Below are 13,583 nucleotides of genomic sequence, written 5' to 3'. Positions count from 1 at the left end.
AGCCATGGAGGTGTTAAAGATCATGGCAGAGAGTCTGACTCTACCAGACCTTGCCAACTTGGCACCTGGGACTGGTACCGCAAGCGCACTGGTACTGGAACGAGATTTCGGACATTGCGACCAGAGCGGTGCTGGGAGGTCGACCGAGATATCGGAGGTTAAGGAGCGCTACAGGAGTCACAGTGCCTGTAGCGTGCTGGAGCCGGAACGGTGCCTAGGATTATATCGGTCGGTGAATGGGACACCGACCTGTGCAGCGAGTGCGACCGGTGCCGAGGAGAGCAGCGTCGGGACTGCAAGTGGCGTCGAAGCAGGAGTGCCAAACAGAACTTGGACCGTCTGCAGGACCGTGATCATGAATGGTGCCGCTCTGCTGTGCTGACAGAGGATGGTCATATCAAGGAGGCTTGCCAAGAGACTGTAGTTAGCCGCACGGCGGTGCGCGGGGTTCAGGCAGCATCCGCCCACTCTGTCACGGCACGAAATCCCCTCGTCGTTGGAAATGTTCTCGGCGTGGAGGGAACAGTAAGCTCGACCACAGTATGTACCAGGGAGCTGTCAGGCACCGGATTCGACGGCCTTGTGGACGGGATCGACGTGCTGCGGTTGCCGGTGCCGACGTCGCCGGTGCCTCAGCAGGTGTAGGTGCGGGCGATCCGGCTTAGACAGGCTCTCTGTCCGAGTGGTGCAGTTTGCACGGGGAGCAGTAGGAGCAGGAGCTCAACACGGTGTGCGTCGGGGAGCAGTCAGGCACTGGATTCGACGGCCCTTGTGGGACCGGGATCGATTGGTGCCGACGTGTCAGTGCCGCGGCAGGTGTCGGTGCCGGCGATCCGACTTAGGCGAGCTCTCTGGCTGCGGTGCAGTTGCAGGGAAGCAGCAGGAGCAGGAGGCTCAACCACGGCCCATGCCGGGGAGCAGGCAGGCACTGGATTCGACGGCCCCGCGGACCGGAATCAACGGTGCCGGCATCCTCTCAGTGCCTCTGCAGGTGTTGGTGCCTGGCGATCCGACGTAAACGAGCTCTCTGGCTGCGGTGCAGTTGGCACAGAAGCAGAGGAGCAGGGAGCTCAACCACAGCACGTGCGGGGAGCTGTCGGGGCACTGGCAGGAGGAGTCGTGGCTTTCTCAACCCCATGGTGCGAGTCGACGCTTGGTGCCGGTAACGGCCGGTGCCGGCGGGGTCCGGTGCGAGGAGGCGCTTCTGTCCGCCGAGTAGCCAGCACTCGGTGCAGAAGGTGGAGGGAAAAGAAAGTGCCGCTCATTTTGTTCTCGGCTTAAACGCCTTGCAAATGGGGCACTTTAGCTGTGAAATACGATCCCCAAGGCACCGTAAACAGGAGTCGTGTGGATCTCCTGTCAGCAACGGCCGGAGGCCGGCCAAGCACGGACTAAGACCTGGTGAGCGGGCATGGGCTCCGGCACCGGTTGCAGGGAGGGGCTACTCCCCGAACCCCGCTAACTATGGTTAAACTAACTATGCTAGCAAAGAAAAACGCATAAGTATAGATAAATATATATATAAAAGGATTATAACTATATATCTAAATACACAAGCAACTACGAGTAGCTAGGGAAGCGGAGGTCAGCTAAGCTGCACTCTCCACTGTTCCAACGACGACACGGGCGGTAAGAAGGAACTGAAGAGCAGTTGGGTCGGCAGGGGTATATATCAGGCATCATAGTGGCGCCACTCCAGGGGGCGACCTGCCGGCCCACCGAGTATTGCTAGGGTAAAAGTTTCTCCGACGAACGTGCACGCGGCGCGCGCACATCTAACTGGGAATCACCTAACTGGAATGGATATGAGCAAGCACTCGAAGAAGAATGCCTAATTTCTTTGTGTCTATGTCCTTTTGGGTATAATCAGGTAGAGTTCGAAGCACTTTGATTCACTGCTGAGACTATTAAGGAGCCTGGCAAAGGACTGGTATAAAAATGTCCTTGGGAAGGGACACAGAACCTGATCTTATTTCTCTTAGCTGCAGGAGGCAGAGTGGAGGGCATCCGATGCAAGGATTTTGCTGGTTCCACTATGGCATCATTGATAGTAGAGCCACTCTACAAGGCCTGCCAAATCCATAATGTCTACCAGTCTGTAAGAACTCTGGAATATCTGGAATAGGAATATCAAGAGAGGTGGCAACTCTCTTTAGAAGGTCTTGATAACCCCTGAAGTCATCTTGGACAGGTGAGGAATACTCTGGAACTTACAATCTCATCAGGCAATGAACAGAAAGAATGCAAAGGAGGCTGAGGCTGATCCTCCTGCAGCATAATGGTTGGAGATTCTAAACTCTACAGAACTTCAGAGTCTTGCTCAGAATTATGATAACCTCCTGGACCTCCTCCCATGTGCTAGAATGTTGTCTGCTAGGAAGTCTGAAAGTTTGAGGAACTCGGGAGGACCTGGAAGTGGGAGGCAGGGCCTCCAGCGGTTCCAGTAGGGTCACAGGTACAGCATAGGACCCCAGCGATGACTGCTTCACGGGTCCCTATCTCTAGGTTGTTTCTGAATATCAGGTGGATACCTGAGGATACCTGAAGGAGAAGAGAAGTGCTGCCTTCAATTCCGAAAGCAAGGGGCACAAGAGTCTACCTTACACTCTGGGGAGGACCCTCTGTCACCTGACCATGGTGGTGCTGTGAGAGGCACTCCCAAGGTCCTAGGCCATTGCTCCAAAGAGATTAGTACCAAGGATATCATGCTGGGTTTACCCCTGGACTGCACAGGTTGTGAAAGTACCAAAAGTTACAAAGGTCTAGCCCCCCACAGTACTGAGGGCTAATTCTTGCTGCGAGGTAAGCGCACAGCTAGGGCCTGAGGATCCATTGGTACTGGCCTGCTTAACTCCTGTACTATCAGGGAGCACAGCGCAGAGAGGTAGAGTAAATCTTGTGTGCTGCATAGGCCTCAAGAATTGTCCATACCATGAGATTTTTCTGGTGCTGTTGTTATATGGAAGTAGTTTGTACTGTAGTAGGCATCAGTTTCAATGACCCAGGCAGCAGTGCCAGAACTGATGACCCTGATGAGATTTGGTTGGCACAGTCTCATTTTTCTGTCCCTTTTTCTTTGGGGCTTGAAGTCCCTTCAAATCTGGTAGCCATCTGTAATACGACCCTTGCTGAGGCACTTAAAGCAGGTGAGAGTCACTGAGTGGTATGGGTTTCTTGTGGCCAGCACAAAGTTTAATCCCAGAGACCAAAGCATATCCCAGTACTGGGTCTCAACATCCTGTGAATAAAAGGTGACCAATGCTTCAAAACAAACAAGAAAAATAAAGAAATCAATATTAATCAATCTAATGAATGTCACTAACTACCTACAATAAACAAAACAAATTTCTCTGTAAAGAGAAAAAGAACACGCAGTAGCAAGTTGATACATGCCAACTACCAATCTCAGTGGTAAGGAGGAAGTGAGGGGGTTTGGTCAGCGCAGCCCTTTATATAATCATGCTGTAGCATGAGGTAGCAGAGGGCACTTCCACTTCCCTGGAGGGTAAAGATAAGAGAAAAATCTCTGATCCTGGAGCACTGGGTATGCACAAACCTGAAGCAGCATGGACATGTGCAGTCACGCTAAGAACTTGTGCATTTCAAAAGAAAGGTGAAATATGAGGTCATTGCACAGGTGTAAACCTCATGCAATTCTACTGAGTACAGCTGAAATGCAGCTACACAAAGAGCATTTAGCACAAATAAGTTCCCTTTTTAAGAAAAAAAAATTAGACACAATCTTCTCCTAGCCACATTTGTTGGATATCATTGCCAATTGCTATCATTCAGCAGTCATCTCTGAATTAAGGTAGCTGAACTAAAAATCCCTACCACTTTGTTACTGTTTAGGTTTGAAAGCTGAGGGCAATTGTATAGATATTGGAAATCACACACAAACAGATTTCAAAAGAGAAATGAAATAGTTTTATTGTTTGATTTCTTAGGAGACTGAGAGCAAAATTTTCCAAAGCGCCAAAGTTACTTAGGAGCCTGAGTCAGATTTTCAAAAGCGACTAAAAGCCAACGTGTCTTAGGCCCGCCTTCACTGGGACTTAGCATCCTAAGGGTCAGATTTTCAAAGATATTTAGGCACCTAATGGGATTTTCAAAGGCACCTAGGCAGGTTAGGCTAACCTGTGTTGGCACTTTTGAAAATCATACTAGGCTCCTATCTGCATCTTTAGGAGCCTAAGGCCCACTGAAAAGAGCCTCAGACACATTGACTTTCAGTCACTTTTGAAAATGTGACCTAATTAACTTTGGAAATTTGAAACCTGAGTCTAAGTCTCTTCCCTTGCCAATGTAGCAGGAAAGAAGAAAGCCAGACGCCTAATATATAAGCATAGTGAAAGTATTTGGCCTATGCCACTAGCTTATAGCATTAAGCAGCAGTGGTGAAAGAGGTGGTTTACACAGGCAAAAACAAGTCCTTTTTTACCCTCTGTATGCATGTCTGCCTTTTGGCTGTGCATGTACTATAGATGTATCTCTATATATGCATATGTATATCTAAGTAGAGACAAGAAGGAGAAAACTAGTAAAATAAGCAGACCATATTTTACCCTCAAATATTTATGACCCAAGCCTGGCCTCCATTAATCTACTTTTTCTGATCTGGAAGCACAAAGGTAACTTGTTCCCAAAGTATAAGAGGAATTCTTAAGTTATTGAGCTGGTGTAGACTGCTGATCCTATCTCATCCCTTGCTGCACAGAAGAGCTATAATAATTGGGCCTATAAATTTACCCTAAGCTCAATGCTAAAAAGTGAGTGAAGGTTCATAAAGTGTGATCACATTAACCTATAATAATAAATGTTGATGGGAAAAGTTGCAAAAGGAAAACAAAGACTGAATTAGTACAAACAAAAAGGCCTACAAGATAATTCAAGGACTATGTTAAGGTTATGTCTTGTAAACAAGAGAAGTGTTGAACCAGAAATCAGTGAATCAAAACTGGTGTCGGATATTAGGCCTAACTATTCTGTCCATTACTTCCTTTTGGGATCCTTAAAGAAAGAGATTTGAGGAGAAAAATTGGCTACTGGAGCAAGCTTCACTGTCATGGCTGCCCCCCTACCCTTCTGGGACCCTGGACCTTCTTCATCCTAAACCAGAGCAGGCCAAAGAGAGATGATATTATTGTCTCTACTTGCTGAGCCCCAAACATCACCTGGGTTGTGACACTTTTGTCGCTCTTCCCCCACCATGTCTTTTTCCTTCCCCACTTTATTCCTTCTCTTTCCTTTCCCTGTCCTTTTTCCTTTTCTCTAATAAAAATCTTGCTTAAACAGCCAAGCCTGTACATTTTACAATACTTCCGAAAGCCTGTAACCAGAAAGAGGCAACTAAAAGCAATGCCCTGAACAGCCCAATGCTGGCACAAGTTTGCCAGTTCTCAGAGTGACTGATAAGACTGTGTTATGCCTGTGTTTCTCCAGCAGTGAAGTTGCAAACAAAAGTCAATACCAGAGAGAGATTTCTGTTTTTGATGTTCTTTTCCCCTGTCTTTGTGTGTGTGTTGGTCTTATTTTGTCTTCTAGGAAATGGGATCAAACAGCTCCTGCCTATCTCAACTAACTTCTTCTCTTTTCCCAAAAAGGACAGTTATCAGCATCTTTATTACTATCCGAGAGACTGTTAAATGGGGTGGAGTTCCTTCTAAAAACTCTCCACCTGAAGGGAAAGGGAAGAAGGGATGTTGTTAAAATGAAAGCTTTTTAAAATAGCTTACAGTTCAAATGTTTGAACTGTTTTCCCTTTTCAGTATCTTGAATACAATGTGGAAAAAGGTTTTAATGATATGTTTGTCATGGTACTAAGCAGGCTAAGGTCTCTGTTCAATGTTGTACAGTGACAGGGTCTTGTTAACACCTTTGACTCTTTGGGCCTGTGACAGGGTGGGACTCACCACCACGGCACCTCCTACTGGCTGTTTTGGGACTTATCTCTGTGCCCTCTCCTGGTGGTGTCTCACCTGTCATCACCTCTGTCCCTGGACCCATGTCACCCCAAGGACCGCGGCATGCTCATCAGGACACAGCCCTCTAGCTGTCTCACACTCAGTTGTCCCCCCTTCCAGAGGAACTGCACTTCACTGTCCAGCCACTTCCTTCAGTGGCAATCACAGCCAGTTGTGTGGCTACTTCCTCAGTGGTGAGGAAAGGGTGTTGGGGGGGACCCAGTCACTACTCTGGGTCCTGGCCCAGGGACCCTGTAAATGGCTGCTGCTTGCAGCTCCTCCTTCAACTCTTTAGTAGGTTTTTCTGGGCCACTTCCCTGTCACCACAGCACCCTCTTTGCTCTTGCCTCAGGGCCTCAGCCTGCAGATCCTTGCAGCCCACCAGGAGTTGCCTTTAGCTCCCCAGGTGTCTGCCTGAAGTACTGTTCTGTCCAGGGTGCTTGCTACCCTCACCTTGCAAAGAATGACTGAACCCGCTGTGCTCTGCAGCTCTTTTGATATAGGCCAGCCCAGCCCTGACTGGCTGCTCCTTGCAGTCCCTCTCTAATTGGCTGCCTTCTGTGCATCTTCCTTAGGGATCTATTAACCCGTTATGGGCCAGAGTGTGGCACACGCCCCATCACACACCTTCCCCTTAAGACTGACTACCCCAGGGAGTGTTTAATCATCCCTGCTTCCCATGCAGCTGTGCCCTTAGGATGTCCCTCTCCTGCCTCAGTTTTCTGCCAGGAGGCACAATCTGCCTCCCTTCTCCAGGGTCATGGTCTCTACTGCAGCCTGTCCTGCTCCAGTGTGGGTTCCCTTATCTGTCTGGGTCCTCTCCATCCCAGTCATCTTATCATAGAATCGTAGAATATTAGGGTTGGAAGAGACCTCAGGAGATCATCTAGTCCAACCCTCGGTTTAAAACATCTCTGTCTGACTCACTTTTGATTTCCATTTATAATTATATTTTGATATAGGTGCATGCAAGATCTTGGAAATATCCTTTCCAAATGACATCCTGGGGAAATGCTCCATAGTCCTGAATTCTCAATAATAATCCTTGAGGTTTTCCAGATTCTGTGCTGCATAGTGATAATAGGAATGATGTTTCACATGTATCTGTATATAAAGAGGAATGTGATCCTGGGCTCTCCTGCTTTCCATAGTACCCTTTAAAAACATTGATGAGGGTAAAACATAAAACACACACTGCTGTAACTTATATTGTATAATGTGGCTGGTAGAATCATAGAATATTAGGGTTGGAAGAGACCTCAGGAGGTCATCTAGTCCAATTCTCTGCTGAAAGCAGGACCAACACCAACTAAATCATCCCAGCCAGGGCTTTGTCAAGCCAGGCCTTAAAATCCTCTAAGGATGGAGATTCCACCACATTCCTAGATAACCATTCCAGTGCTTCACCATCCTCCTAGTGAAATAGTGTTTCCTAATATCCAGCCTAGACCTCCCCCACTGCAACTTGAGACCATTGCTCCTTGTTCTGTCATCTGTCACCACTGAGAATACCTAAGCTCCATCCTCTTTGGAACCCCACATTCAGGTAGTTGAAGACTGCTATCAAATCTCCCCTCATGCTTCTCTTCTGCAGCCTAAACAAGCCCAGTTCCCTCAACTTATCCTCGTAAATCATGTGCCCCAGCCCCCTGATCATTTATGCTGTCCTTCACTGGACTCTCTCCAATTTGTCCACATCCTTTCTTTAGTGGGGGGCCCAAAACTGGATGCAATACTCCAGATGTGGCCTCACTAGTGCTGAATAGATGGGAATAATCACTTCCCTCGATCTGCTGGCAATGCTCCTACTAATGCAGCCCAATATGCCATTAGCCTTCTTGGCAACAAGGGCACACTGTTGACTCATATCCAGATTCTTGTCCACTGTAATTCCCTTTCTGCACAACTGCCACTTAGCCAATCGGTACCCAGCCTCTAGTGCTGCATGGGATTCTTCCATCCTAAGTGCAAGACTCTGCACTTGTCCTTGTTGAACCTCATCAAATTTCTTTTGGCCCAATCCTCCAATTTGTCTAGGTCACTTTGGACCCTATCCCTTTTCTCCAGTGTATCAACCTGTCTGTTGCCCCTCTCTGAACTTGCTGAGGGTGCAAACCATCCCATTATCTTGATCATTAATAAAGATTGAACAAAACTGGCCCTAGGACCGACTCCTGGTGTACTCCACTTGATACCGGCTGCCAACTAGACATCGAGCTGTTGATCAGCACCTGTTGAGCCTGACAATCTAGCCAGCTTTCTGTCCACTTTATAGTCCATTCATCTAATCTATACTTTTTTAACTTGCTAGCAAGAATACTGTGGGAGAAGTATTTCCCCATATCCACAGAGCTAGTTATCTCATCATAGAAGGCAATCAGGTTGGTCAGGCATGACTTGCCCTTGGTGAATCCATGTTGACTGTTCCTGATCAGCCTCCTCTCCTCCAAGTGCTTCAAAATGGTTTCCTTGAGGACCTGCTCCATGATTTTTCCAGAGACTGAGGTGAGGCTGGACAGTCTGTGGTTCCCCGAGTTCTCCTTCTTCCTTTTTTTTAAAGATGGGCACTGTATTTGTCTTTTTTCCAATTGTTCTGGACCTACCCTGATCACCACGAGTTTTCAGAGATAATGCTCTGCAATCACATCAGCCAATTCTCTCAACACCTCGAATGCATTAGATCTGGACCCATGGACTTGTGTATGTCCAGCTTTTTTAAATAGTCCTTAACCTGTTCTTTCACTACTGAGGGATGCTCCCCTCCATAAGGTGTTGTCCAGGACATCAGTGTGGGAGCTGTCCTTGTCTGTAAAGACTGAGGCAAAAAGAGCTACCTCCCTACTTTCCGCTGCTGGATGTGGGAAATAGCTCTCTGCATGGTCCACAGTCATCACTTCCACATCCCTCTTGACAGTTTCTGAGCTAGTCTGGTTCCCAGGCATCCCTTTGCTACCTTGCCTTCTCCTAGGGGCATAGTATCTGCTTATATGGCCCTCCTCATGGCACCAACAGCCAACTCTTTGCCTCCCTTTTGTCTAAGGGCCTCATATGGTGTTGCCCCAAGGACCGCGGCGTCCTCTTAAGGACACAGACCTCTGGCTGTGTCACACTCGGTTCTCCCGCCCTTCCAGGGGAACTGCAGTCCACTGTCTAGTCCCTTCCTTCAGTGGCAATCACAGCCACTGTGGTTGTCTGGCTGCTTCCTCAGTGCCAAGGAAGGAGATGGAGGAACCTGGTCTGCCCACTATATCGTGTCCCGGCCCAGGGACCCTGTAGAAGGTTGCTGCTTGCAGTGCTCCCTCCAGCCCTTCAGTAGGTTTCCCTGGCCCACTTCCCCATAGTCCCAGCACCCTCTTTGCCCTTGCCACAGGGCCTCAGCCTGCAGATCCCTGCAGCCCACGAGGAGCTGCCTTTAGCTCCCCAGATCTCTTCCTGCAGTACTGCTCTGTCCAGGGTCCTTGCTACCATCAGCCTACAAGGCAGCCAGTCCTCCTCCCTCCTCCCACTCCAGGGAGTGACTGAAGCTGCTTTGCTCTGCAGCTCTTATATGGGCCAGCCCAGCCCTGATTGCCTGCTCCTCACAGCCCCTCTCTATTTGACTGCCTCCTGCGTAGCTTTCTTAGGGCTCTATTAACCCATTATGGGCCAGTTTGGGGCACACGCCCCATCACAAGGCCCCTATATCCCACATAAATTAATACCACAGGGGCATGTTGAGAGCACTGAGACACTTCAGCTAATCCCCAGTTCCTGCAATTGTCCCTTGTGGGCCATTGCAGGTCAAGATAAATTAGAGCTAGTCTGAGGCTGCTCTGATTTACAGCAGGGCCCAGATAGACACAGAAAAGTGGGTGGGATGGGTAAATGTGGCTTTTTGCTACCTTTTTCTCCCTCCCTCAAGTCCTACACAAAGGGAATCTTGGCCAAACTCAAAGGACTTGGTTTTTAAATGTTAACATATAAAGTCACATTTTGAAACCTCATTAACCTCCATTTTTATGCACACAATTGGCAGGTGCAAATAAATACAGCAACAATTCAAATTATTTACATAGCCAATTATCTGACTGTGCTTCAAAATTAGGTGCTTAGGTGCCTAAATTGCATGTACAAAACCGTACAGTTATTAATACTAACAAAATTGTCTGCCAAAAATGGAACTCTGATTAAGGTTAGGCTGAAAAACAGGCCTTTAGGGTATGCTTTTTGAAACCATTTTTCAACCATGCACGATTACAGAGATCTAGCCACAAAGAGGCTTAGGGCTTATCTAAATGGAGAGGTACTGCATGCAAAGCTGGGGTATGCCGCTGAACGCTAAAAGTTCCCTAGCACGCTTGAGATGTTATCTAGACTCTTTGTCTAGACAAACCCTTAGGCTTACGGGCCTCAGAGTTCTGTTCTTAGACCCCCTCCTTTTCTCCCTCTATACCCCTTCTCTGGCTGATCTCATCTGAAGAGATGGCTTTGACAACTATCTTTATAGTAATGACTCTCAAATCCAAACCTCTACTCTGGAGCTCTCTTCCTTCACCTATACTAGAATCTCAAAGCCTACCTTTCTACCGTCTCCTCATGGACATCTAGTTATCAACTGAAACATAACATGGCCAAAATCAAGTTCCTGATCTTTCCCTTGAAGCCCTGCAAACCCCTTACCCCTTTTGTCTCAAACCCATACTTTATGCACGACTTGGCCTTTTCTTTTGACCAGCACATCTAAGTCATGTCTAAATGTTCCTGCTTCTTCATATGTAACACCTGCAAGCTCTGATCTTTCCTTTCTGTCCACATTGCCAAAACTACTGTCCAATGCCCGATTATCTCATGCCTTGACTACTGTAATAATTTTCTTTTCTTTGTCTCTGATACCTTAGCTTCCCCCATCTCAATCCATCCAACTTGCTGCTGCTAAAATTATCTTCTTGCCTCATCAGTATATGTCATTTTTCTCTAAGTCCCTCAGCTGGCTCCCCATAATAGCATATGCACCTTTCTTAGCCAGTAATTGCATTTTACTACCTGGAATCTGCAATCACTAACTTGTTGTATTTACTTCCAAAGACCTTCACAACCTTCACTGCACCAGCCTTGATTGCTTGCTATGCTGACAAGGACTCTCATGCTTTCTCCCATGACTCTTACAAATTTGAAGAGCTTCCAGTCAAAATCTGTCAAGCCGTCATCTTATCTTGAGTTTCTGGACTCAATACAGGGTTAAAAGGATGAACTGCTATGGCCTGTAATACAGGAGGTCAGATTACATGATGTAATAATACCTTCTGGCCTAAAATTTACGAATCCTCCTTCAAGACCCTCCTCCATAATGCATAGTATAAACTGCAACATACTAATAGGTAGGCAGGTAGTAAGATGCAATTACTAGCTAAGAAATGTGCATATGTTATTATTTTTGTTAGTCTGTCTCTTCACCCCATCCCATGTCATGTATTGACTATTATATCCTATGTTTTTAGATGATTTGCAACAGATGAAATGTGAGGGAAGATGCTTACAGGGGCAGGTGCAGAACTCTGGTGCTGAATATGATCAGCTGCGTCAAATAATTTTTAATCCCACATGCTTGAGCTGTACAGCAGGAAAACATGATATTATTTGCCTCATCATTGCATCTGCAAATGCTCAGTAAGAGAATTTGTTCTGAGTGCTTGATCAACCCAATCTAACTCCACTCAGTGTCTTATCTGTGTCCCACTCAGTGAGAAAAACATTGATTATTTTATCGTAAAATTATATATATTTAGACTGAGGTGTTTGCTTTCATGGTTACAGAATGTTGTCTGGAGTAGACAAAGGCTAGGTCTTTTCTGGCTGAGTTTAAGCCACTAATGCTCATTGAAGTACTGGAAGTATTGGGAGGACCTTATCCTATTATGTGAACCTGTGTCCCTCCTGGGAGGTGAAAGCCTGTGGGAAAGTACTGAGTCCATTACAGGGTGAGATTGTCAATACCTCCCTTCAGGAAAGCAAGTTATTGGTTCTCTTAAGGATGCTGTCTTGTAGCCTTTGACTAAAAAAAACGAAACCAACCCCCCCCGCCCCTCCCCCCCCCACACACAGCCCAATGCTGGCAATGACTAATTACTGGCCAGTATTTAATCTTCCATTTTGATAGAGAAAGTTGTGATGAGACAGTTGTCTGATAGTCTGGCTTCAGATTTGGGGGTGGCACAGAAACAGCGCTGGTATCATGATAACCCAGCAATGAAAACGAAGTTCCATGTTGAAATTGTCTATTCTTTCAGCAGTATTTGATACCACTAACAATTAGGTTTTGCTGACTCTCTTACAGTGGATGCTGCAGCTCTTAGGTGGCTTTGATCTTTCCGTGTTGACCCTTTCCACAGGGCAAGGTGCGGCAATTACTCCTTCTTTCTAAGGGCCCTTAGTCTTTGTGTTGTCTCTAATTCCACAAGATTCTATCTTGTCTCCCCTGCAGTTGACATATATAGAGGGCAGCTGGAAAGCTTGGTGAGAAGGCATGGGCTTCTGGTGCTTGCCACTTGTGGATAACATCCAGCTTTATGTCTCCATTTCACTCTATCCAGACAGCCCTCTTGAATATCTGGGGGTTATGTTGATCCTTTTCTGCTATGAATTGATTATATAACAGCAATTACAAATATAGCCTTTTTTACCATCTGCAAGGGGATTGTGACAGTTATCCATACTTTCATCACCTCAAGAATGGTATATCTCAGTGTGCTCTACACAGGGTCAAACCTACACCAGGCACTTCAGTAGGAGGAATATGCTGCAGCCCACTCGCTAACTGGTATCTATGGGTGGGCAGCATACATTACCAGTGCTCTATGATATCCACAGGCTGCATGCTGGTTTTCTCCTATAAATGTCCAAAAGGGCTTGAGACCTTCTGACCTGAAGGTTGGAGTCTCTCCTTGTGCCAAGCTACCACAACTGTGATCAGCAGACTTCTCTGAACTTGATACCCCTTGTTATAAAAGGGGACTACAGGCAGAGCATTCTCCATAAGAATCACTTTCCTTTGTAATGCTCTGCCCTCAAAGATCTGCTATAGCCCAGAGCTGTTGACCTTCATTCAGAGAACATTAAAGTTGCAAAGTCAAGCACTCACAAATTAGGAAATGCCACATTTAAGGTTACCAGTGCAACCTGAATTTCATGCCGTTGTGTGTACACATTATGATATATAATTACACTGTCACATACTATTGTTTTGAGAGGATCCCTGTCTCTTCCAATGGAAGAATAGAGTTCTCAGAATGGAGAAAAGCTAAACCTCAAGGCACACTGTAAATCCTAACAAATTTGAGCTCTTATGACCAAGGGATGAAGTGAGTTTCAAAGGTGTGGGGCCCCAATGGAGAATGCCTTGAGAGCTGCCCCTTCTTGCTTATACCAGCAACGGGGCTCAAACTCAGCTGCCTCCACTGACCACAACTCTGGCAGCATGTTATGAGGAGAGAGGTGGAGTAGGCTTCTGGCCTGTCTCACAGCCAGGAAGGACTAACACTATGCTCAAAGTCTATTCAGGCTCTTCTTTCAGGGCACAGTTTTACTCTTCCATCACAAAACATCACATCAAAGCTATTCCCCTGACCCACGCAAGCTGCAGGG

At 46.8% G+C, this 13,583-nt stretch overlaps 1 protein-coding gene across 22 annotated transcripts in view; it reads right to left on the bottom strand.

The window, feature by feature from the left end:
• Positions 1–13,583, bottom strand: part of NRXN1 (neurexin 1) — a 1,354,235-nt gene that overhangs the window by 808,450 nt on the left and 532,202 nt on the right. The gene's annotated exons all lie outside the window — the stretch shown is intronic.

The sequence above is a fragment of the Chelonoidis abingdonii genome, chromosome 3 (genome assembly GCF_003597395.2).
Source record: "Chelonoidis abingdonii isolate Lonesome George chromosome 3, CheloAbing_2.0, whole genome shotgun sequence".
In the NCBI taxonomy this organism is placed as follows: Eukaryota; Metazoa; Chordata; order Testudines; family Testudinidae; genus Chelonoidis; species Chelonoidis abingdonii.
Note: the sequence above shows the minus strand (reverse complement) of the source record. Positions and strands in the feature narration are given on the sequence as shown.